The 22,506-nt window shown below is 44.3% G+C and overlaps 1 long non-coding RNA gene across 1 annotated transcript; it reads left to right on the top strand.

Moving 5' to 3' along the window:
• The first annotated feature begins 17,101 nt into the window (after positions 1-17,101).
• On the top strand, positions 17,102-22,085 carry LOC130386655 (uncharacterized). Its single transcript, XR_008896151.1, has 4 exons — positions 17,102-19,010; positions 19,806-19,873; positions 20,049-20,092; positions 20,344-22,085. It is a non-coding gene; the product is annotated as an uncharacterized LOC130386655 (long non-coding RNA).
• The last annotated feature ends 421 nt before the right edge of the window (positions 22,086-22,506 follow it).

Below are 22,506 nucleotides of genomic sequence, written 5' to 3'. Positions count from 1 at the left end.
ACGCCTACAATCATAGAACTAGAGTTATAATAACATAACTATCATTCTATTTCATGAAGGCTACGCCGTCTAGGCTTCGCCTTATGGGCTAAGGTGAAGCTGCGAGCGGAGCCCGATCAATGTACTCCTGCTGGACCCCAGTCAAAACGACCTAAATCACCAGAACACATTAAGACTCAAAAAAGCCAAGGAAGTGTAAAACACAACAGCTTAATAAAAAACGAATTTCTCCTAGATCAAGCAAGGCAATGATCAAGGGAGAAAAAAGTGAGTCTGTAAAGACTCCGGCTCAAATCTGTGCTTCATGGAACCCATGAAAAGGAAAAGAAAAACCAGAGCAACATGGTTTCCATTAGGTCTGCTACTACCGGGGGCGGAGCCACAGAATCCGGCTCTCCAATAAGGACTCTCTCGGCCGTTTCTTATTAGAAGAAAACGGCGGGAGTGCCACACTGGCAAACAAAGCCACCTGACAATTGGCGAGCCAATAGAAAAACCTCCCTAGCCTGTTTTTCATTTGAAAAAAGGGTGGGAGAGTAAGACTGGTAATCAAGTCCAACTCGCCAGCCGGCGAGAGGAAATCCAACCACGCCGCTTTAAAAAACATGTCTATATTCTTAAGCCGTAAAAGGGGTCCCGGACTCCAGCACAGAGTTGCCGAGTGAGCCCCTGGACATGTCTAACATGTAAAAACGGACAAAGGGGCCGGGGAAGACCAAGACGCAGCCGCGCAGATGTCTTCCACCGAAACGCCCTTGAGTAGAGCCGTTGAAGCGGCCACGCTCCGTGTGGAGTGAGCTTTAACGCCCAACGGTGGCGCCAAGCCCTGCCGAGAGTAGGCTAAGCAAACACCCTCACATACCCAGCGAGAAAACCGCTGCTTAGAGAGAGCGCGGCCCCTGCTAGCGTCGCTATAACACAAAAACAACTATTGTGTGGAGCGGAACGCGGCCGAGCGATTCACGTACATAGCCAACGCCCGAACGGGCACAAGAGATGCAACTCCGCCTCCGCCTCACTAGAATGAGGCGGGGGGTGAAAAGCCTTAAGCACAATATCCCTTGACCGAAAATAACTTAATGTTCTTCGGGAGGAATGCAGGATTAGGTCTGAGCAACGCAAAGGAGCTGTCCTCGTTTAGCAACAAGCAACTCGGGCTGACAGACAGAGCGGTTAGCTCACCGGCACGCTTGGCAGAAACCAAGGCCAACAAGAGTGCCGTCTTAAATGACAGGGCATCCAAGGGGGCCTGAGAAAGAGGCTCGAAAGGATCCCTGGACAATCCGCTCAACACGGTGGGGAGATCCCAGCGTGGTGTAAGCACGCGTGAAACAGGCCTAACCCGTCTAGCCCCACGCAAGAATCTCTTGACCAGTGGATGGCTGAAGATCGGTCCAACATCACAGCCTGCATGGCCAGCCGAAACGGCTGCCGCATAGACCTTGATAGTGGAGAAGGCCAAACCTTTTTCCAAAAAAAAAAATTCGGCCTGAACGGTACTGGCCACGGCGCTGACCGCGAGAGCGCGGCCAGCTCTGGAAACCACAGAGCTGATTGGTTCTCCGGGGCCACTAATATCAGGGACAGTCTCTCCTGTCTGACCTGTTCCAGAAGAGGAAGGATCAGCTGGAGCGGGGGAAACGCATACAAGAGAGCCCGCGGCCAAGGTGTGTGTGCCAACGCATCTACCCCCAATGGGGGAAGATCCTGAGGGCTGAGGGAGAACCACCACCTGCAGTGCGTGTTCTCCCTGGACGCGAAGAGGTCCACCTGCGCTGTCCCGAACCTCTGCCAGATCAGTCTGACAATGTTGGGATGTAACCGCCACTCGTCTCGGCGGGGACCGCCTCGAGACATGAGGTCCGCCCCAAAGTTCTGAGCGCCCGCGATATGCAGGGCTCTCAGACTGAGGAGATTCTGATGAGCCCAAAGCCAGAGCTCGACCACCTTTCGATGGAGAGCAGGGGAGGGGACTCCCCCCTGTCTGTTGATATACGCCGCCGCCGACACGCTGTCTGTCCCGATCAGAACGTGGTGGCCGCGCACCAGGTGAAAGAAATGCAACAGCACTTTCCTCACAGCGTCGAGCTCCAAGGGGAAGAAGGGTCCCCACCGGCAGCACTGAAAAAGTGCTGCACAGGCGGGAACAAGGGGCACTGGGTAACCCGTCGGGAAGAAGATGGGGTGCGAAAGCACTCGCCCTGCATATCGTCAGATATGGGGGCGAGAGGCGGGGCCGGCATCGGAATCCCTTTGATGGCCGCCACCTCACCCATGATCTCCCCGAAGACGTCGTCCATGGAAACGGCGTCGTCGTCGGCGTCGATGACGCCATCGTGGTAGTCAGGGCTGGCCCTGAACAGGTCAATGGCGTCAGCCAGGTCCACCGCAGGGGAGAAGTAGAGATGCCTGGCGAGGACCCCCTCTTCAGGCAGCTCCCGGCAGGCGCCATAGCAGCCGCGGCGTGGTCGGCGCCGAGGCATCGAAAACACGCCACGTGCCCGTCACCCGGTGCCAGGGAGGCGGGACAGGAGGCGCATAGGAGTCCTGGGAAGGACCTAGCCCCAGGAGCCCTCTCAGGTGGCCCTGAAAAGGGCCGTTTGTCCGAGGCCTCTCCCGAGCCGCTGCCATCGGCTTGGGAGATCCGTTGTTCTGCTGTAGAAGTCTTCTTCTGGTAGTATCTCAATCCTTATCGCTGATAAGTACAAGTGCTGAAAGAAAAGGGAGGATGAGCGACGGTATACACCGCGTTATATAGACACGATACCGTGGGGAAATGTGAGCGGTGCCCACGCTGATAGGTGCATAGTTTGAATTTTCAGCGCACGCGCACGGGATAAGCCCATAAGGCGAAGCCTAGACGGCGTAGCCTACATGAAATAGAACTATTACAGCCATAGATGACTGTATATTTAGACAGGTGAGGAAGGCGGAGCCAATACGTCACATAGGCCACGCCTACTTGATACAAACCAGAGCGGGAGTCAGATTTGAGGTCAGAAACACATGGCAGCCCGGAGTTCCTAGATAGACACGAAGGTCTGCTGTTTGTCGCTCACACGCGTGTTAGATACAATTTCCTTCCTTTTGCTTCAGTTACCATACCGAAACTCATACCTGAGTTAAAAGCGATCCGTATTGGACTACTTTCTTCAAGAACACAACAATTTGGTGACCCCGTACGTGATTCTGAGAAAAGCTGAGGCCCGGAGACGCGCTGCCACCGCGACGCTCAAAAACTCTTCCACATGTTGCGTTTTAGAAGAAAGTAGTCAAATCCTTGGTCGCTTTTAACTCACTTTAATTGTTAAAGTATTTCGGTATGGTAACTATGAAGCAAAAGGGAGGGAATTGTATCTAAGACGCGTGTGAGCAATATATATCGAAGAGCTACGTCGAGCCCCGGGCTTACTGTGCGTTCACACCAAACGCGACGGGGCGACAGGATCCCATACAAAGTGAACGTATAGACGCGTATCGGGCGAATTTTTCACGAGAGAAAACCGGCGACAAGTTTTGATTTGTCGCGCCACACTTTCGCCGTGCACAGGCGAACACGTTCACGAGGATTTGTGGCGCGACAAATTCGCTCGAGTTGAAATATTTCAACTTTGATGCGAATTTCGCGTGATGACAGCCAATCAGCGTTCAACCGTCAAACTCAGTGCATCGCATTCCGGGGTGAACTGCAGCATGGAGGAGAAAGTGAATGTTGCCGTTAGCGACTCCCGGAGCTCTATATATAATATAATATAATATTTGTGTGTATATAATATCACAGCTCTGTGCGCCTCCGGATGTCCGTAGCGCGGGGGGCTCTCATAGGGATTGGGCTTCTCGGGGTTTGTTTACCTGTTTACCGGCGTTGCTATGTTTCCGGTCTTGTGTGTTCCAACGGTTTATTAGGTAGGCCTATCTAATAAATCTCTCTCTAATCAATACTTCATTCACTGCCTCTTCCGTGGTCATTACAATATTATGAATATACTGCGTCGGGTCCTCCGACGTCTCTCCCTCTTCCACAAAAGGTAAAGACATGCAATGGTGGTTATCTTGTGGCGCGTCAAATTCGACAACTTGCACAGCTACAGATTATGATTTGTGGCACGACAAAACTTCGGCGACAACGCGAACGGGCGAGAAATGCCGCGTTTGCTGTGAACGCACAGTCAGGCCCGGGTCTCTCTGCGGGTCTGCCTCAATGAATCTCTGAACTCCAATCTCACTGCCGTGCTAGTTAGGGTCAAGTGGGTGTGGCCTATGTGAAGTAGGCGTGGCCGGTAGGGCTGTCGCAATAATCGCAAAAATGAAATATCGCGATATTTAGAGCACACCGCGGTAGATAATGGGCCATCGCGATCACCGCATATGACCTGGTGCGGGTTGCGCGTTCATGAAACTGACCGTGGAATTCTAGAATGAAACGTGCGTTGCCATGATACCCATTCATTAACGTTCATTACTATACTTCATTTAAGAATGCTCGATTCTGATTGGCTGGGAGGGGTGCATTAATCCGGCATATTGCCCGCTGACTTGTCGGTTCTGCTTGCTGCTGACTGAGCACAGTAGATCAATACGCCGCTTGTATCGTTTTCTATCACATACATTTCACACATGAGGTCCGTTGTAAAAATAAACCAAGGAGTGCATGTTTGATCGATCGTCATTAAAGCTGACTTGATACGAATGTAACAACTACGTTGTTAAACTAGTGAGATCAGATCCAGCCTTGTGTGGTTGCTATAGAAACGCGTTACCTACAGTTGAGCTAACGTTATTCACCGTAGTTCTAAAGGGAACTACTTTTCGAGGGAGATGGAATTAAACAGAGCATACATTTAATAAGCATGCAATACGAATAAGAAAAAGGCTAATTATTAAAGTATATGAATTGTTTTATGTTGGCTGGCGCGAAGTAGAATAAACTGAATAATCACCCCAAGGCAGGGCAATAAACAGTTTGATATGCCCGGCTCGCGGAAGGTTACCGCCTCAGACATCAAGCGGAAGATGTGCACTGTTCTCGAGGAGAAGTACAGACCAGCTGCTCTACAAGCAACTTTGGCAAAGTCCTGCTTGCTGGACCCAAGATATCGGGGCAACAATTTTGATGAGTATGCGGAGGAGGAGACAAAGTGCGCGCTAAACAATGAAATGTTGGACACGGAAGACAGAGAGAGCGGTGCCAGCAGTGCGTCAGCTGCTGACCAGCCAGAGTCCTTGGCGCAGACAGCGGTGCCACCACCCACCAAAAAAAGAACGCTCGGAGACCTGCTGAAGTCACGGACAAGCACGTCTGCAACCGTCCCGAAGAGAGCCAGAGCCGACCTGGAGCTCACTCGCTACCTGCCGGAGGAACCCACCGACTCTAATGACAACCCCCTGGCATGGTGGTGAAACAACCAGGAGAGATTTCCCTTGCTCTCCAAAGTGGCACGCAAGTACATGCGTATTTGCGCAACAAGCACACCATCCGAGAGGGTTTTCAGTGTCGCTGGAAATGTTGTCACCCCTCTCAGATCCTCTCTCAAACCGCATAAGGTTAACATGCTGGTTTTCCTTGCTCGTAACAAGGACACGACCGAGTTATAAATCATCGCCCTGTGTGTGTGTGTGTGTGTGTGTGTGTGTGTGTGTGTGTGTGTGTGTGTGTGAATGTGAAATTGTAGTGCCTGGTTTCTCTTATTTTGTATAGGCTACTTAATTAAAAAAAAAAAAAACGGGCAATTATTTTATTTATTATTTAAACGTTCAGCCTTATCCTGAATTTAGTTTTTAAGTTCAATCAGGAGAAACAACTTGCATCTGTGCCGTTACCGCCCTTTGATCTGCATTCAATAAATAAGAAGTGTTATAAAATTGCCTCGTCTTTTTTTTAATAACCTTTTTAAAAAAAAAAAAATAAATTGCAATAATATCGCATACCGCGATATTGCGCCCCCTGTCTTCACCGCGGTGAAAATTCCTCAACCGTGACAGCCCTAGTGGCCGGTGTGACGTATGGCTCCGCCCTCCTCACCTGTCTAAAAAGTGCTGCCATCTGTGGCTGGCGTAGTTATTGCAGCTTATATGTTCGATCCTGCTTCCTAGTGGCTATGTGAGGGTAATGCAGCTTGTGTGTTCGATCCTGCTTCCTAGTGGCTATGTGGGGTAGTGGTGGATTTAATGAATCGTTTCCGTGACACAGTTTCACGCGATTCAGTTCGCCAAGAGGAGTCGTTCGCGAATCGTTCGTTCAGTCGAGTTTCCAGTAACACTAACTCCACTGAGTCCGACTGACTCAGCTGAGAACCGTGCAATGGCGTGCATTCCATGATGCGATTTACCGCTACCGGAAACCAGGCTGAACAAACAAACGATTCGCGAACGACTCTCGATTCACCGGAAACTCGACTGAGCTGGGAGGAGTCGTTCGCGAATCAGCCTAGTTTCCGGTAGCGGTGAATCGCATCATGGAATGTACGCCACTGCAAGGTTCTCAGCTGAGTCAGTCAGACTCATTGGAGTTAGTGCTATCGGAAACTCGTTTGTTCGTTCAGTTGAGTTTCCGGTAAATCGAATGGCGAACGAGAGAAACTAACCGGTTCGGTTCGTTCGTCCTAAAGACTCGTTCATTGGAACCGGTTTGTGAACGAACGAGCCAACACTAATGTGGGGGCAGCTTTTGTGCTTAAAATAACACACAGGCGCCACAAATCAGGTAACCAGAGCCTATTGTCGTAAGGACTGAATCTGCATAGGATTAGTTATAGGAACACTTGGGTGTAAGAGGTGTTTGAGCCACCGTCTGGTCGCGGCACTCCGCAGTCCCGACCCTGGGATTACAAAAGCATAACAGACGTGTAGCTGAGGGGCCTGCCCGTAATTCCGACACCCATTGTTCCGAAATATTTCCCATTAGATCGACATGCCACTATGCCGACGGTTCAATGTTCCGAAAACGGAACCCATTGGTCCGAAGGTCCGTTTGTCCGACTTTTCAAAAAGGAGGCGCATTAGGCCGACGGTTCAATATGCCGAATAGGCCTACATATAAAGAGTTTTATACCTCGCTCGCTCTCTCTCGCTCTCTCTCTCACAAATACAACATAGGCCTACAGATCACGTTCACGATGAATATTGGAGAGCAAAGTGACAACGGATTCATTTCGACAGGGTGTTTCAGCCCCATGGACAGAGAGCGTATAGGTCTAATTCTCAACACGGGCTAGGGCTGGGTATCGAATTTCGATCCGGTTATGGCACCGACCGAAATGCTCCGATCCTATCGAATATCAAAACATTAATAGTTTTCCAGTGCCGTATTTCGATACTCAATGAAATTAATCCCAGCCTGTCTGCCAATAGTAATATCGTTTTCAACTGTTTCTGGGTAAATGCTACGTCTGTGAGCCAATAATCATGTGGTATTAGTGGTTACGAATCTTAAGTCGCTGGTGATTGGCTGTCACATTTTCGGAGCGCTAGACACGTTTGTCTACTTGACCGTCACTATATCAAACTTTGTCAGCTGTAGCGTAACGTCACTCTTGACGTTGTCATAATGCCTAAAAGGTCCAAAGTGTGGCTCCACTTCGCTCAGGTGGACACCAATAGAGCCAGATGCTCTATTTGCCAAAAAGTCGTGCTGGCGAAAGACGGCAACACATCAAATCTTGCGAAACATTTAATAATGCACAAGATTAACCTCCGGTCGGACAGCTGCTCCGTGTTTGACTGTAAAGCTAAGAAAGCTAAGAAGGACGACGGGACTTCAGTCACCAGACCGCCTCCTTCTTCCACATCGAATTCTCTATCGGCAGGTAATAACATTACAGGTAAGGTTTATTACCTGTTGATTACTTTTGGTTTGAGCCATATTTTTGCTTGTGAGAGAAAATGATTAGCCGGCTGATCAACTGTAACTATCAGCTGATCGCGCGCATGTAAACAGAGAGGCGTGGCGGGAGTTGCGTCGACATGACAACAGCTGTTTATCAAAATAATTTCAGTGTGGAACGCAAAACATTCCGAAAACGATATGAAAATGATAGTGTGGAGTCCACACTATCATTTATCACGATCTCCATCCACACTGTACTGAGATCGTTTTCATTGCGAATGTGCGTTCCTTATCAACTGCAACTGTCAGCTGACTGCGCGCCTGTAAACAGAGAGGCGTGGCGGGAGTCGCGTCACCATAACAACTGTTTATCCAAATAATTTCAGTATGGAACGTTGATGCAAAACATTCCGAAAACGATTTCAAAATGATAGTGTGGAGTCCACACTATCAAATGTGGACAGGGCCTACATTTGCCTTGTTTTACAGGCAGCTGCTTTCTAGGTTAACATTACGTCAGCGTTTATTTTACATGGACACTTCTGATCCGAATAGATTTCTAATCTGAAAAGATGTAATCCGAATGTACTGTAGGTATATGGCATTTACAAAAGTGGTAAGCGTACGTCCGTATGTCTCTCGCGCACAACCGTTATGTTGATCTGGACTTTTTCCGCATGGAACTCTATTCAGATCAGAGAATTGTATTCCAATTGAGGCGTATATATGATTCTATATATGATTTTTTGTGTCCATGTCCATGTAAACGCGGCTACTGTGAGCATAGCCACGCTAACCCTTTAAAGCAGTAGAAGTCATCATGTCCATCTTTTCCCTTTACGTTAGCCTCTGCCCCGCCTCTTACCATACCTGAGGTAAGGAAGACATTGCCAGGTATTGCTAGTGTCAATCCCTTCACGCTGGCAGAAAGGGGGAAAATGACGAAGGATCAGCGAGAGGAGTGCCATAGGGTAGTCACCAAGTTCATTGTTAAAGGTTTGCTGCCCTTTTCAACAGTGGATACCCCATGGTGGAGGTGAGCAAGCTGTAGCCTAGTTGGCTTAAACCAGGGGTTTTCAAAGTGTGAGAGAGTGAGCCCCCCCTCAGAGAAAAAAATTCAGCTGAGCCCCCCCCCCCCCCCAATTTTTTTTTCTAAATACCCGTGTTTTGAAAGCTATTTTAATTATTTTACACATTTCAAACATCTCCGATCATAATTTTAAAACATTTGGAACATCTTTTTGAAACATTTGAAACAAATTTTTTAACATATTTTTGAAACATATTTCTGAAACATTACATATTTTTGCGTTTTTAAACAACAAAATGTAACAACTTTATCTAAGCATGTTTTAGCTTAAACTTTTTTAAATACATTTGAACATCTTAATCTGTGTAAACTGCCAGTTTACAGATTCATTCAGGGTCCCCGACTCTGAATTTTCTGAGTCTAATCAGATCTGCCTTTTCAGTCCAGAGATTCGACTATTCGGCGGGGTTTGTTTACCGGCGTTGCTATGGTGACCTCAATTATTATAACCAACTGAAAACGACGGCGGTTTGAAACTAAAACTGTGATTCTGAAAAAAGTATAAATGCTATCAAAATTCCGTTTAGATAGTATTGAAGATACAAGTGTGTAGATTTGTTTAATGGTTTGAACGATGGTAACGGTTGAAAAAGGAATGAGTTACGATGTCTAGAAGTAGGTGTATCAGAATGGGCTGACGTCTTCAATGAAAACAGCTGAAAACGAAGCAGTATGAAACTAAAACGGTGATTCTGAAGACATTTTAAATGATATCGAAATTCTGTTTCGATATTATTGAAGATACAAGTGTGTAGATTTGTTAAATGGTTTGCACGAAGATAAACGGTTGAAAATTGATTTAGTTATGTTACTTCTACAGTTGAAGTACGACTGATGATTTGAATCATCGTCTTTCAGGGTTTTCTTCGGGTTTATTTTTTTCTCACGTCGCGCCCCCCCTGAAGAACTCTGGCGCCCCCCAGGGGGGGCGCGCCCCACAGTTTGAAAACCACTGCAAACGATACGCTTTAGGCTGGATAATGTTGTTGTCACTGTTATTGTCAGTATAAATAAGAAAGTATGTCACTGGTAATGCTTTATGTTCTAATGTCATCAATTGTAGGGAGATGATAGCAGCCCTGAACCCTAAATATCAGTCCCCCACCAGAGACATGGTATCGAATACTTTCGTGCCTGCATGGTATGCTGTGGAGAAGGAGAATGTGAAGAGGGAGTTGGAGGCTGTCAGGGATGTGGCTGTGACTGCTGATGGATGGACCAGTGTTGCGCAAGATCACTACCTCACTGTTTCTGTCCACTATATATTAGAGGGGGCCATGATGGAGAAAATACTGCACACGCAGGCAGTGTATGTATCACAGACAGGGGTAGCAATAGCAGAAGAGATAGGGGACATTTTGGAAGAATTTGGGGTAAAGGAGAAAGTTGTGGCCATCACTGTGGATAATGCTGCAAACATGGATGTGGCAGTGAGAAGGATGAGTGTGAGAAAAATTGGCTGCTTTGCCCACACACTTAACATCGCTGCCCAAAAGATATACACCATACCCTCAGTTGCAAGGTGGGCAGGAAGAGTCAGAGCCTTGTTGGTGTGGTTGAAAAGGTGTACCCTGTCTAAACCTGTTTTGAAGGAGAAGCAGAAAATACTCGGTAATACACACTAAACTTGGTTCAAATAGTCATGGTTAAAATATTTTATTATTAAGTCATTATTCATAAATGGACCATTGGTTTCACACTTTGTGTCCTCTCTGTATCTTTAGGCCTGCCAGAGCACTCAGTCATTCTGGACGTTAAGACCAGATGGAACAGCCTATATTTAATGATGGAGCGTTTTCTGGAAATGTTCCCTGCCATCCAGGCAGCCTGCATGGACCCTCGCCTGAAGAAGTCCATGGAGAAGGAGAGGTTTGGAATTTGCTTATTTTCACCATCAGTGCTGCAGCTTAAAGGTTGGGTACGCGATTTGCGAAACGCCAGCAGATTTTGAAAATACACAACTCAAATGGTCCTACCCCCTCTCCTTCAACGCTGACTCTGACTCCACCCATTCCAAGTACCTGGACGCGCAATCATGCACGAGCGCGAACAGAGATGCGCGAGAGCGAGCCAGGCTAGCGTAGGTTTTCGTTTAACAACATGGCACTACATTCAGCTGTAAATTGCACCCAGTACCGCGGGAAGTAGGGGTTTTGGGGGTGCTGCAACACCCCCTGTCCGAGGCCCTGTCTTATCACAGAAAACGATAATTTCTAAAAACTCCGGCCAAAGTGGAGATTTCTGAAAACGCCGGTTATGTGTTGTCGTATCAACGGGGAGAAACGGGATTTTAGGTTCTGAAGCGTCACATTATGCACCAGGAAATGCTTAACGTCATGTGAGCGTCCGCTGTACCGTATTGGTCCGAATATAAACACAAACCCCATTGTAATACGACCTGTATTTGGAAAAAAGATTTGAAGACCAGATCTTGATTTCATGAATAAATAAATTGTATTAATTGAAATAATATACGAAAATAAAAAGGCATAGAATAAAACACTGCATTGCCACTAAACAGTAGTGCAAATAGGCCGTACTGATGTGTACACCAAAGACTTCCTGACACTCCTCTGCCCCGCTGTGTTCGCTCTGGCTGTGGTCGCTCCGAACTGTTTCGGCCCGTGGCAAAGCGAGTCATCCTCGCTGCTGTCCAATGCATGTTGAGACGCAGCATTTATTGAATGCTCATAGTGCTGAAAAAAGGTTATATGAAAAAGTGTGAGGGTAGCGGTGGTGCGCTAAACTTGTTCTGTGAGCAGCTGGATGTGAACCATGGTGTGAAGGAAGTGAACACAACGATGGATTTTCAACTGTGCGCGCATGCACTGGTGTAATTGAGCTGCGCTGCTATATATCTTTTTTATCAATGTGACGAGTTGCGAGTCTAGTGCAGGCCGGGTTTTTTTTTCCAGCACCCCCTGCTGAGAATACGTTCTCGCGGCTATGGTTGCACCAGATGTTATAAACATTAAACGGTCACATAAATCATTACTATTTTTAGAAAATGTATGTTTGTTTCATATAATTGTATTGGAAGTCCTGGTTTTCACTAGGGTTGCCGCGGTGTGGACATTTTCACACCGAGTAATACACTCGTCTCAACACCGGTATTACCGAGTATAAACGGTATAAACTTTGAAACTAGGTCAACCGCCACACAAGCATCGGTTTTTAGACCCTTCTCGTCCTTCAGTTGCCGCCAACGTTCAAAAGCAGCGCCTAGGATTATTCTTGATTTCAGTTTTTCTCTTTCAGCGTTTTTATTATCAATTATTCTCTGAAAAAGAGTTTTCCTTCTCTTTGCTGGTGGTGGTGGTGGTGGTGGTGGTGGGGATGGTGGCGTCTTGTCTGCCATGGAAATTGTCTTCTACTGCTAGGTCCAAATGTGGATTAACTAGTTCCAGTAGATACCGCAGGATAACAACAAACAGGAGCTTGCTCTGGGTCACGAGTACTGCACGAAGGGGTCGCGCGCGGGGCGCGGGGGAGGGGGAGTGCAGTACGACCGTTTGATTGACGTACTTACTGTCCAATGCAACGAGGTGGCAATCCAAATGATTGGCTGGAGTTTTCCGAGCCCTGCCAGTTCCACAGATGATTGACAAGTTTAATTTTCATGTCAGTACTTCTGACTCAGTGGCTGTAAGCGGGTTATGATAAGGATTTCAAGTAATTTTGCAAAAATGGCCAAAAAAGCGAATTCCGTACCCAACCTTTAACATTTTTTTCTCTAAAATTGAATCATGCTAGTAAGACCTATGTGCATATTTTTCAGACTTGACAGAATTTCAGGTGACGACTTCAGGAAAGCAGAGGAGTTCGTAAAATTGATGAAAATCATGTACCAGTCAACTGTTTGCATCTCTTCCGGAAACAACGCCACACTAGGTCAAATTATTCCAATCATAAAAAAAGGGTCACAGCAGACGACTCTTTATTCTCTAATGCCATAAAGGAAAAAGTCTGGGATGGCCTTTCCAAAAGATACCAAGTAAGCATAACTTTTATTGATTTGTTGATTATTTTCATTCGGTATACAGAAACCTCTACGTATACTGTGGTGCGCCGGCAGCAGTGGCAGCCGTTGCAGTAGCTCACCTGTTACATGTCCCTTGAATTTCCCTCAGGATTAATGAAGTATCTACCCCATATCAATCTATCTATCTATGTTCTTCTCTCACGGGGTGAGGGCATTCAGGAGTTTTTGGAGGAGGGCACGGCTCTGGGGCCTCATGTACTAAGACTTGCGTGGATTTCATACTGAAACTTGGCGTACGCCAAAACCCAGAAACTGTCTTACGCACAAATAAATTCAGATGTATCAAAGTGTGCGAACGCATGGATCCAAGCACGTTTCTTTTGTACATCTCGATCAACGTGGAATTGAGCGCACATGCCGAGGTGCCAAACTCCTCCCTGTCCACGCCCTCATTTAAATATGCAATTTCATTTAAATAGAAATGAACAGAGGCAAAAAATGAAACTTCACGGAGTCTGAGCTCGAGATTTTGCTCCACGAGGTAGAAATGCGCAAGCATATGCTATTGGAACCCTGTCAACAGGGATAAATGCAAAACAAAAGAGAAGTGAGTGGGAGTGTGTTTGCGAGGCCGTCAATGCAGTGGGGTCTCAGCAGCGCACACACTCTGAAATTAAAAAAAAGTGGTCAGACCTCAAGGTGGAGGTGAAGCGGAGGGTTTCTGCCCACCGCCAAAGCGTGACCGCAACAGGTGGGGGGACGGGAGTGGGGGAACTCTCCCCCTTCGATTTGAGAGTGGCCGCTTTGATCGGTGACACAGCTCTCACCGGAGTGGTGGGAGCCCATGACGGGGACGCCGATCATCCCCAAGGTAAATATGCTGAAGTCATAAATGCTGTAATTATACTGGTCATACAATTGGCTGCTTGCAATACACATAAGTCGTGCGTAAAGATGCCAGGATATTAAAGACTTTGACTCGTGTTTATTAACTTAAATGTTTTATTTTTGAATAGACAAGCAAGGAGAGGGCACGGATTGCTCCGTCGGCCCCGGCGTCTCCAGCGCCCTTCGGATTTGACCATTTGCGATGTCCTCTAACAACGCTAACGCAGCCATTTTTAAAACAATTTTCTTCATCCATTGCGCATGCTTTTATGGCCACCCATATAATTGCAAGGTGTGTTAATTGTTCATTAGTGTGTCTCTGATGTGCAAATCACTCTGAGTCATTGTTTTCACCTTTTTTCCCAGTTTCCCAGCGTCACCTCTAAGTGTCGCCAAAGGAACAATAGCTGTAGAAACGTGCGTACGACAGCTCTGGAGCTGGCGTACATTTTTACGGTCATTTCACATTTTGTACATCTGAACGTGAGCGTGGAAAAGGACGTACGCCACGTTTTTGTGCGTACGCAACCTTAGTACATGAGGCCCCTGGACCCTAGGTTCAATGGAAAGGTAGAGGATGCTGTGTGGTACAGACTGGAGGAGTTAATCGATCGAGCCTCACACCAGGTGTTTAAAACTATCTGTATCATTAAATCTCATTATATTTAGCCTCTCGCTGTAAATGAAATCGGTGTACATGACACCTGCTTTTCCAATATCAACAGAACAGAGGTGAAACTGCCCAGGCCCACCAGCAGGTGGACGATGGGGACAGCTCATGCGATGAAGCCAGTTCAGCTGCAACAGAGGTAAATATTGTCTTGCTCATTTAATATTTTCCAGTTTACATATGCAACTAAATGTTAGGTGGATATTCAAAGCAATGGGGTCAAACATCAAAATGTGACATTTTTTAAATAAATTTATTTGAGAAAAGAAATATCTCAAAAGTGCAAAAGTGAATCTATTCTTGCAAAACCCCATAGCAGATGCCATAGATTCCATAGGTTTACTTTTACACTTTTCTCAAATCATTGAATATGATCTATACACAACCTTACTCCTTCTTCTTTTTATTATCTGCTTATAGAAACGGACAAAGCTGTCTGCGCTGGAGGAGTTGTTCATGGATGAGGACATAGAGGTGGGAGAGCGGAATTACCCAATTGCGAGCCAAAGGGATAAGGTGAAAGAAGAAATCCGCCACTACAGAGGTTTGCCATCAACTTTGTCAACTGTTGATCCAGTCACCTGGTGGTGGGACATGCGGGGCACCCTACCAGCACTATCAAGCTTGGCTGCAAGGTACCTCTGTGTTCAGGCGTCAGCGACACCATCAGAGCGCACCTTTTCAACGGCTGGCGACACAATCAGCCAGGAGCGGGCCTGTCTGTTGCCAGACAAGGCAGACATGCTGATCTTTCTAAAAAAAAACTGTTGAGTGACTGTTGTCATGCAGTTTGGACTCTTTGGACATTTGTTTGCATCAGTTTTTCTCTTTGTTATTATTATTCCATTGTTATTTATTCATTCATTATTAAAACTCGGTGCCCTCGATTAGGCCCCCATGCCTAGATCTCTGTATTTATGTATGTGTGTATTTATGCATGTGCTCTCTCTCTCTCTCGCTCTCTCTCTCGCTCTTGCTCTTGCCCTCGCTCAGTTCTGAAAAATAAATTCTATAATTCCTAATTTGTTTTTGTTGTGGAAATTGATTTTTAAAACATCAGGTATCGAAAAAAGTATCGTATCGAACCGGTATCGAAACCAAGGTATTGAAATTAGCACCGTATCGAAATATTTTGAACGATACCCACCCCTAACACGGGCACACAAACACGCACACGACTAAGTACACGGTATGAGATATAAGTTTGACTAAATCAATACCAGCGAAATTATTTAGGATAAAAGCCCACTGTAAACACAGTAAACAACACACAGCTACTAAAGATAAAAATTGTTATTTGTTTTCACTCACCGTTTGACTTCTTTACGGGAAAAGTATTAGTCCTTGTTTAACGTGCGCTTCATAAACTCACCTCTTGTGACCGTTCAAGCCCACAGCAACCGTCTGGCTTGGTGAAGTGCACTGCTGGAACTTAGCCTATCGTCTTTTATTTTTGGTTTCATAATCACCCATGTGGAATTGTGCCTTGGCCTATTCGGCATATTGAACCGTCTGCCTAATGCGCCTCCTTTTTGAAAAGTCGGACAAACAGACTTTCGGAACATTGAACCGTCGGCATAGTGGCATGTCGATCTAATGGGAAATATTTCTGACCATTGAGACGTCGGAACAATGAGGCGTCGGAATTACGGCATGGCACCGTAGCTGAACGGTCGCGGAGAACTCTGAAGGAGATTTAATTAAAATAATCATATTGAAGAAGCAAAGGACCAGAATTGTATCAATGGGAATGTTGATAGACTGTATCCATCCCATATAGGCCCAATATTTGTATCGTGAGGAGATATAACAACCACGACCGTTTTTTGTGTCGTGAGGAGATATAACAACCGCGAATGTTAGTATCGTGATGATGCATAATAATCACGAATCGTGAGGAGACATAAAATGCTCTGAACATTTAAGTTAAACGCCGTCACCAAACAATACGGCAGATCGCGAGCGCCTCCGGTCTAGAATAAATAGGCCTTCCCGTTGTATCCCCGGTTGCGTATTCTCACATTGGTTTGGGATTCATATCCTTGGAAGTAGTAAGATATGCTTATATTAATTATTGAGTGTGAATGCAAGATAAACTCCTAACACCAAGGTGAAAAGCCACTGTGCATGAATGTAAGTATTCTGGCATTGGTGTGGCTATGTGGAGGTAATGCAGCTTATGGGTTTGATCCTGCTTCCTTGTGGCTATGTGGGGGCAGCTTATGTGCTTAAAATGCGTAACACATGCTATCCGGAGCTATTGCTATCTGACCATAACCTTAACCGATAACCTTAGGCCACGTTTATACGTAGCAGGTTATTTATAGAAATGAATATTTCCCCCCCTCCGTTTTAAAAAATAACATTGTGCACACATTGTTTTCAAAAAAGTTGTAGTTAACATCAAAGCGCAAAAATACGCCGTCAAGCGCCATTATAACTATGCCAAACCTATGGGCGGCAGTGTAGGGAGAAGGATAAAGCCATGCAAGCCAATCAGAATCCTCAGAATCAACAACAACGAATAACACGAGCGTCTTCCTGTGACAAACAAACTGTAAACATAGGGCGCTCATATGACGTTAAGCATTTCCTGGTGCGTAATGTGATGCTTCAGAACCTAAAACCCTGTTTCTCCCTGTTGACATGACAACACATAACCGGCGTTTTCAGAAATCTCCACTTTGTCCGGAGTTTTTAGAAATGATCGTTTTCTGTGATAAAAACCGCGTGGAAATATCTGCGTTTTACCTTCGTGTAAACGGGGCCTTAACCTGCATCATTCCCCGTTGCACATGTTCTGTTAGGATGTGTTTGCATCCTTTACGGGGTCTTAATTAGGAATCAACAACATAGCCTATACATTTTGGCTTTGAAAGAAACAACGTCCGCAAGTTTATGGTGAATAGCTGTGTACACATAATGCAGGACAGTAGGTCGAAAAGTAACCACATTTCTACATTTTCTGTGGGAAATTACCTTGTCACCTTTTAATCTCTTTATGGTTTCTGCTTTAATTCCACTGTCCTGTAAAAAACTTAGCAAGGCTTCAAATTCTCTCTCTCCATTGCAGTTAGAAATCATGAAGTTCTGGCTAGCAATGAACTGTTACCACGAATTATTAAACTGTGGCCACAACATAATTATCTTGTTCCCACAAATTATTAATCTGTGGCCACAAATTAATTATCTCGTTCCCAGAATTTATTAAATTGTCGCCACAGATTTAAGTCATGCAAACCTTTTTTTCTCAGAAAAAAATCCTAAAAACGATCCACCCCACTCCGGAAGCCAATGTTAAGTAGTATACCTATGCAACATTAAAGGAGGCTAATTGTGATATTTTAAAGTTATATACCTCTTTGGGATGCTAATATAGCATGTTTCCAGGCTACAATACTAGAAAAATAACTAATCTTTCTCTTGCTGTCAGTTCCTTCATCCATAGTTTTCATGCTGTCCCAATCATTTATTAAATCTGGTCTGCTCTGATTGCAACTGTAGCATATTCTTGAAGAAAGTTGTCCAATCCCGGGTTGCTTTTAACTCACTTTATTCGTTATAAAGTCAGCATGTTTCGGTATGGTAACTGAAGCTTAAGGGAGGGAATTGTATCTAACTCGTGTGAGAGGAAAATACCGTGATCTACTTCAAGCCCCCGGGCTTACGCCTCGTTTCCACATACGTATGTTTTTCGTATCCGTGCTTCCGTAAATTTACGGAAGGAGTCGCTAGTGTTTTACGTACGGGCATGAATTTATTTACGGACAAAAGATGTTAGGAGGAAACCGATGGATTGCTTACTCCGGGTAGGAAATGAGTCGCCCAAGTGAAGGAGTTCAAGTACCTCGGGGTCTTGCTCGCGAGTGAGGGTACTATGGAGCGTGAGATTGGCCGGAGAATCGGAGCAGCGGGGGCGGTATTGCGTTCGCTTTACCGCACCGTTGTAACGAAAAGAGAGCTGAGCCGCAAGGCAAAGCTCTCGATCTACCGGTCGATCTTCGTTCCTATCCTCACCTATGGTCATGAGGGCTGGGTGATGACCGAAAGGACGAGATTGCGGGTACAAGCGGCCGAGACGAGTTTTCTGCTCCTTTACTTAGAAAGGAGTCAGCTGAGGTGGTTCGGGCATCTGGTAAGGATGCCCACTGGGCGCCTTCCTTGGGAGGTGTTTCAGGCACGTCCAGTGGGGAGGAGACCTTGGGGAAGACCCAGGACTAGGTGGAGAGATTATATCTCAACACTGGCCTGGGAACGCCTCGGGATCCCCCCGTCAGAGCTGGTCAATGTGGCCCGGGAAAGGGAAGTCACGGGCCCCCTGCTTGAGCTGCTCCCCCCGCGACCCGACCCCGGATAAGCGGATGAGGATGAGGATGAGGATGAGGATTTTTTCATGGGATTTAATTAATCAAAAAGAACGAGAAAGAATTAAGATTTGTGTGATATGTGATAGTATTTTTGTTATTTGTTTTTTGGTGTGGACATATGACTACTGTCATCTTTTATTCCACAGAGGCACCAAGGCACCTGCCTGTGAGGAAAAAGACACAGATAAGTAAGTTTAAATGTTTCATGTTTTTAATCATCATGGCACAGGCAGGTCAGTCAATATGTTGACTTGCACACAAGAAATCTGACTATTACGAGTAATCAGGCTTTAGCTGGAAATCAGGTAATGGTTTATATGCGTTACCTTACTCTAAAAATATACATGTACCGTAAATGCACCCCATCACCAATTGTGAGAATGTCTCAGTTATCAGTCCTACTGTCACTGTGATAACAGTGCTATTTTTACCCATGGTTATTTTCAATAGTTTCATTGCTTATTTTTTGTAACTACTTCCAATAGATTATTATTATAATTTTAATTATTAATTATAATTACTCATAACAGAACAAATAAAATCCAACAGGCCTTATATGTGTGTCATTAGACAAAAGTATGATGGCAACTTAACGGCGCTGTAAGTGGTTGCATTTAGCAAAAAAAACAAAAAATAATTCTGTAAGCGTTTCATAGCTCTACATTGTGACAGCCATCAGTGGTTTAGTGTGTTTTGTCATTAACATGGGGTCCTCCACTCTGTAGTAAGCAGAAAATACATTTTCCGGTGTTCTGTTCCCTCTTTCAGCCAATCAGGAGGGAGAACTCCACACATTTCTATTCCATTTACTGCAGAGCATGGGACTGGCCAAACACTCTAAATCACTGATGACTTTAGGACTATAGAATTATTTAACACTCATATTAACAAAAATATATCGCTTATTTCTGCTTTAAGTCATCAGGGTTGTATTATTTTGTTACTAATTTAAAAATATATGTACATGTTTATGATGTTCACAGACTGCTCCTACCACTCTCGTCTAGAGACTTTCCCCTTCAGACGAGTTGTAAAAGAAAGAGTGAGAAATGTAAGACAGCAATAAAATAATTTGTAGAGGGTCATGATTATTAGAATTGTGAAACTTCCTCGTGAGTTAGATTAAATCAACTACATCATACTGTATCAAATAAAATCGATGATTACTGCTAAAAATAATAGCTTAATCCTAAGAATGGAGTCAATGATATTTTTTCTCTTTATAGGGCAAAGAAGAAATGTTGGTTGACTGGCAGCCCTGTCCAGTATGGTATATATTCAGCTTTTATTCAGCTTCTTCTAGTCCCATGTTGGAGAACATATATCTTCCACCAGTAGTTTTTTCACTGTTGGTTCAGTTAAAGCGACCCATATGTCTATGCATAATTGACTTACTTCAGAGTGTGTTTAAGATTTTGTTTTGATTGTGTTGTGTTGATATGTGCTTGACTTCTGTTTAAAGGTTTAAGTTCATTGGTAGACTCAACAAGTACCAGTAACAGACAAATCTCTTGTTTTCAGTGGTAAGGAGTGGGCCCATTCCTGGCAACCGAAGGAACTTCTTCAATGAATGAATTAATCGTTTTTAGGTTTCAACAATAAATGGACGTCGGATTTCCCGAGTCCGGACTGAGATCCTGGGTCACGTCTTTACTTAAAAAAAGATTAACATTTTTGGTTTTACTTCTCCATGCATCATCTTATTTAAAAACAAAATGTGATAGTGTTAGTTGATGAAAGGTAAAAGCTAAAGAATATGAGTAAAATAACCATAAATACAGCATGATTATACTTGCAATTTACCTTTTATAATTTACTTGCAATCACATTGCATTGTTTCACTTTCTCAGGTGGATTACTTTAATGAATCAACATCCGTTATTTCTTTCACCCAGATCATACCGTATACTTTACTACTTTATATGTTTACATTTTATGTACATCAAAGTGGACTACATATTTGTGGTCGATTATTATTTGTTTTAGCTTTTTAAAAATATAAGTAATTTTTTTATATAACACATTATGTGAATGTTGCTAATGATTATGTCATTGCTTCATGCAAAGGGCCACTAGTTTCATCCACAGCAGTGGTACACTTCATTCAGGTTTGCCAATGTCTTTATACAGAGAACGAAATGTAAGTATCAGCATTTCTGAAATGTGTACCTGTGTATTGATGGAATATACAGTACATACTGCTCTACAGAGTTGTACAATTAGTAGCTTTTGATCCAATCCAATAATTATTTTCCTAATACATAACAGAAATTGTCTGACTGCCCTCAGTTTACTTAATGAGTATTTGCCTCGATAGGCCCATCTTGATTTGTCCATCAGTATTTGTAGGTTAGGATACATTGATATGGTAGCATGATTGACCTGGCCTGAGAAAGGTCAGAGCAAATATCTACAGTGATCTGACCTGACCAACACAACCAAAGCAACACTGACACAAAAATAAACGAAGAAAGGCTTCTGGACAAGAAAGAGTTTCTTAGGCTGAATACAATACATGACTCCAAGCCTGGAGAAAATGAAGGTGTGCAGAAAAATGTAGTGATATTGAATGTCAAAGTACACCTTACTATTGTCAGCTTACTGTTACGTTAAACTGTTCTCAGAAAAGGCGGTTATATGCTATAGACCAGTGGTTTTCAAACTGTGGGGCGCGCCCCCCCTGGGGGGCGCCAGAGTTCTTCAGGGGGGGCGCGACGTGAGAAAAAAATAAACCCGAAGAAAAACCTGAAAGTCGATGATTCAAATCATCAATCGTACTTCAACTGTAGAAGTAACCTAACTAAATCAATTTTCAACCGTTTATCTTCGTGCAAACCATTTAACAAATCTGCACACTTGTATCTTCAATAATATCTAAACAGAATTTCGATATCATTTACAATTTCTTCAGAATCACAGTTTTAGTTTCATACCGCTTCGTTTTCAGCTGTTTTCATTGAAGACGTCAGCCCATTCTGATACACCTACTTCTAAACATCGTAACTCATTAATTTTTCAACCGTTTACCATCGTTCAAACCATTGAACAAATCTACACACTTGTATCTTCAATACTATCCAAACGGAATTTTGATAGCATTTATACTTTTTTCAGAATCACAGTTTTAGTTTCAAACCGGCATCGTTTTCAGTTGCTTATAATAATTTAGGTCACCATAGCAACGCCGGTAAACAAACCCCGCCGAATAGTCGAATCTCTGGACTGAAAAAGCTGATCTGATTCGACTCTGAAAATTCAGAGTCGGGGACCCTGAATGAATCTGTGTAAACTGGCAGTTTACACAGATTAAGATGTTCAAAAGTATTTAAAAAAGGTTAAGCTAAAACATGCTTAGATAAAGTTGTTAAATTGTGTTAAGAAATGTGTTTAAAAACGCACAAAGATGTTTTAATGTTTAAGAATTATGTTTAAAATGTTTAAAAAATATGTCTCAAATGTTTAAAAAATATGTTTCAAATGTTTTAAAATTATGATCAGAGATGTTTAAAATGTGTAAAATAATTAAGATAGCTTTCAAAACACAGGTCTTTAGAAAAAAAAATATTTGGGGGGGGGGGCTCAGCTGATTTTTTTTCTCTGAGGGGGGGCTCACTCTCTCACACTTTGAAAACCCCTGCTATAGACCTTATAGTATCTGTGGTATAAAGGCTGGGACGAAAAAAT

The sequence above is a fragment of the Gadus chalcogrammus genome, chromosome 7, assembly GCF_026213295.1.
Source record: "Gadus chalcogrammus isolate NIFS_2021 chromosome 7, NIFS_Gcha_1.0, whole genome shotgun sequence".
In the NCBI taxonomy this organism is placed as follows: domain Eukaryota; kingdom Metazoa; phylum Chordata; class Actinopteri; order Gadiformes; family Gadidae; genus Gadus; species Gadus chalcogrammus.
This window is presented reverse-complemented; position numbering and strand designations above follow the sequence as displayed.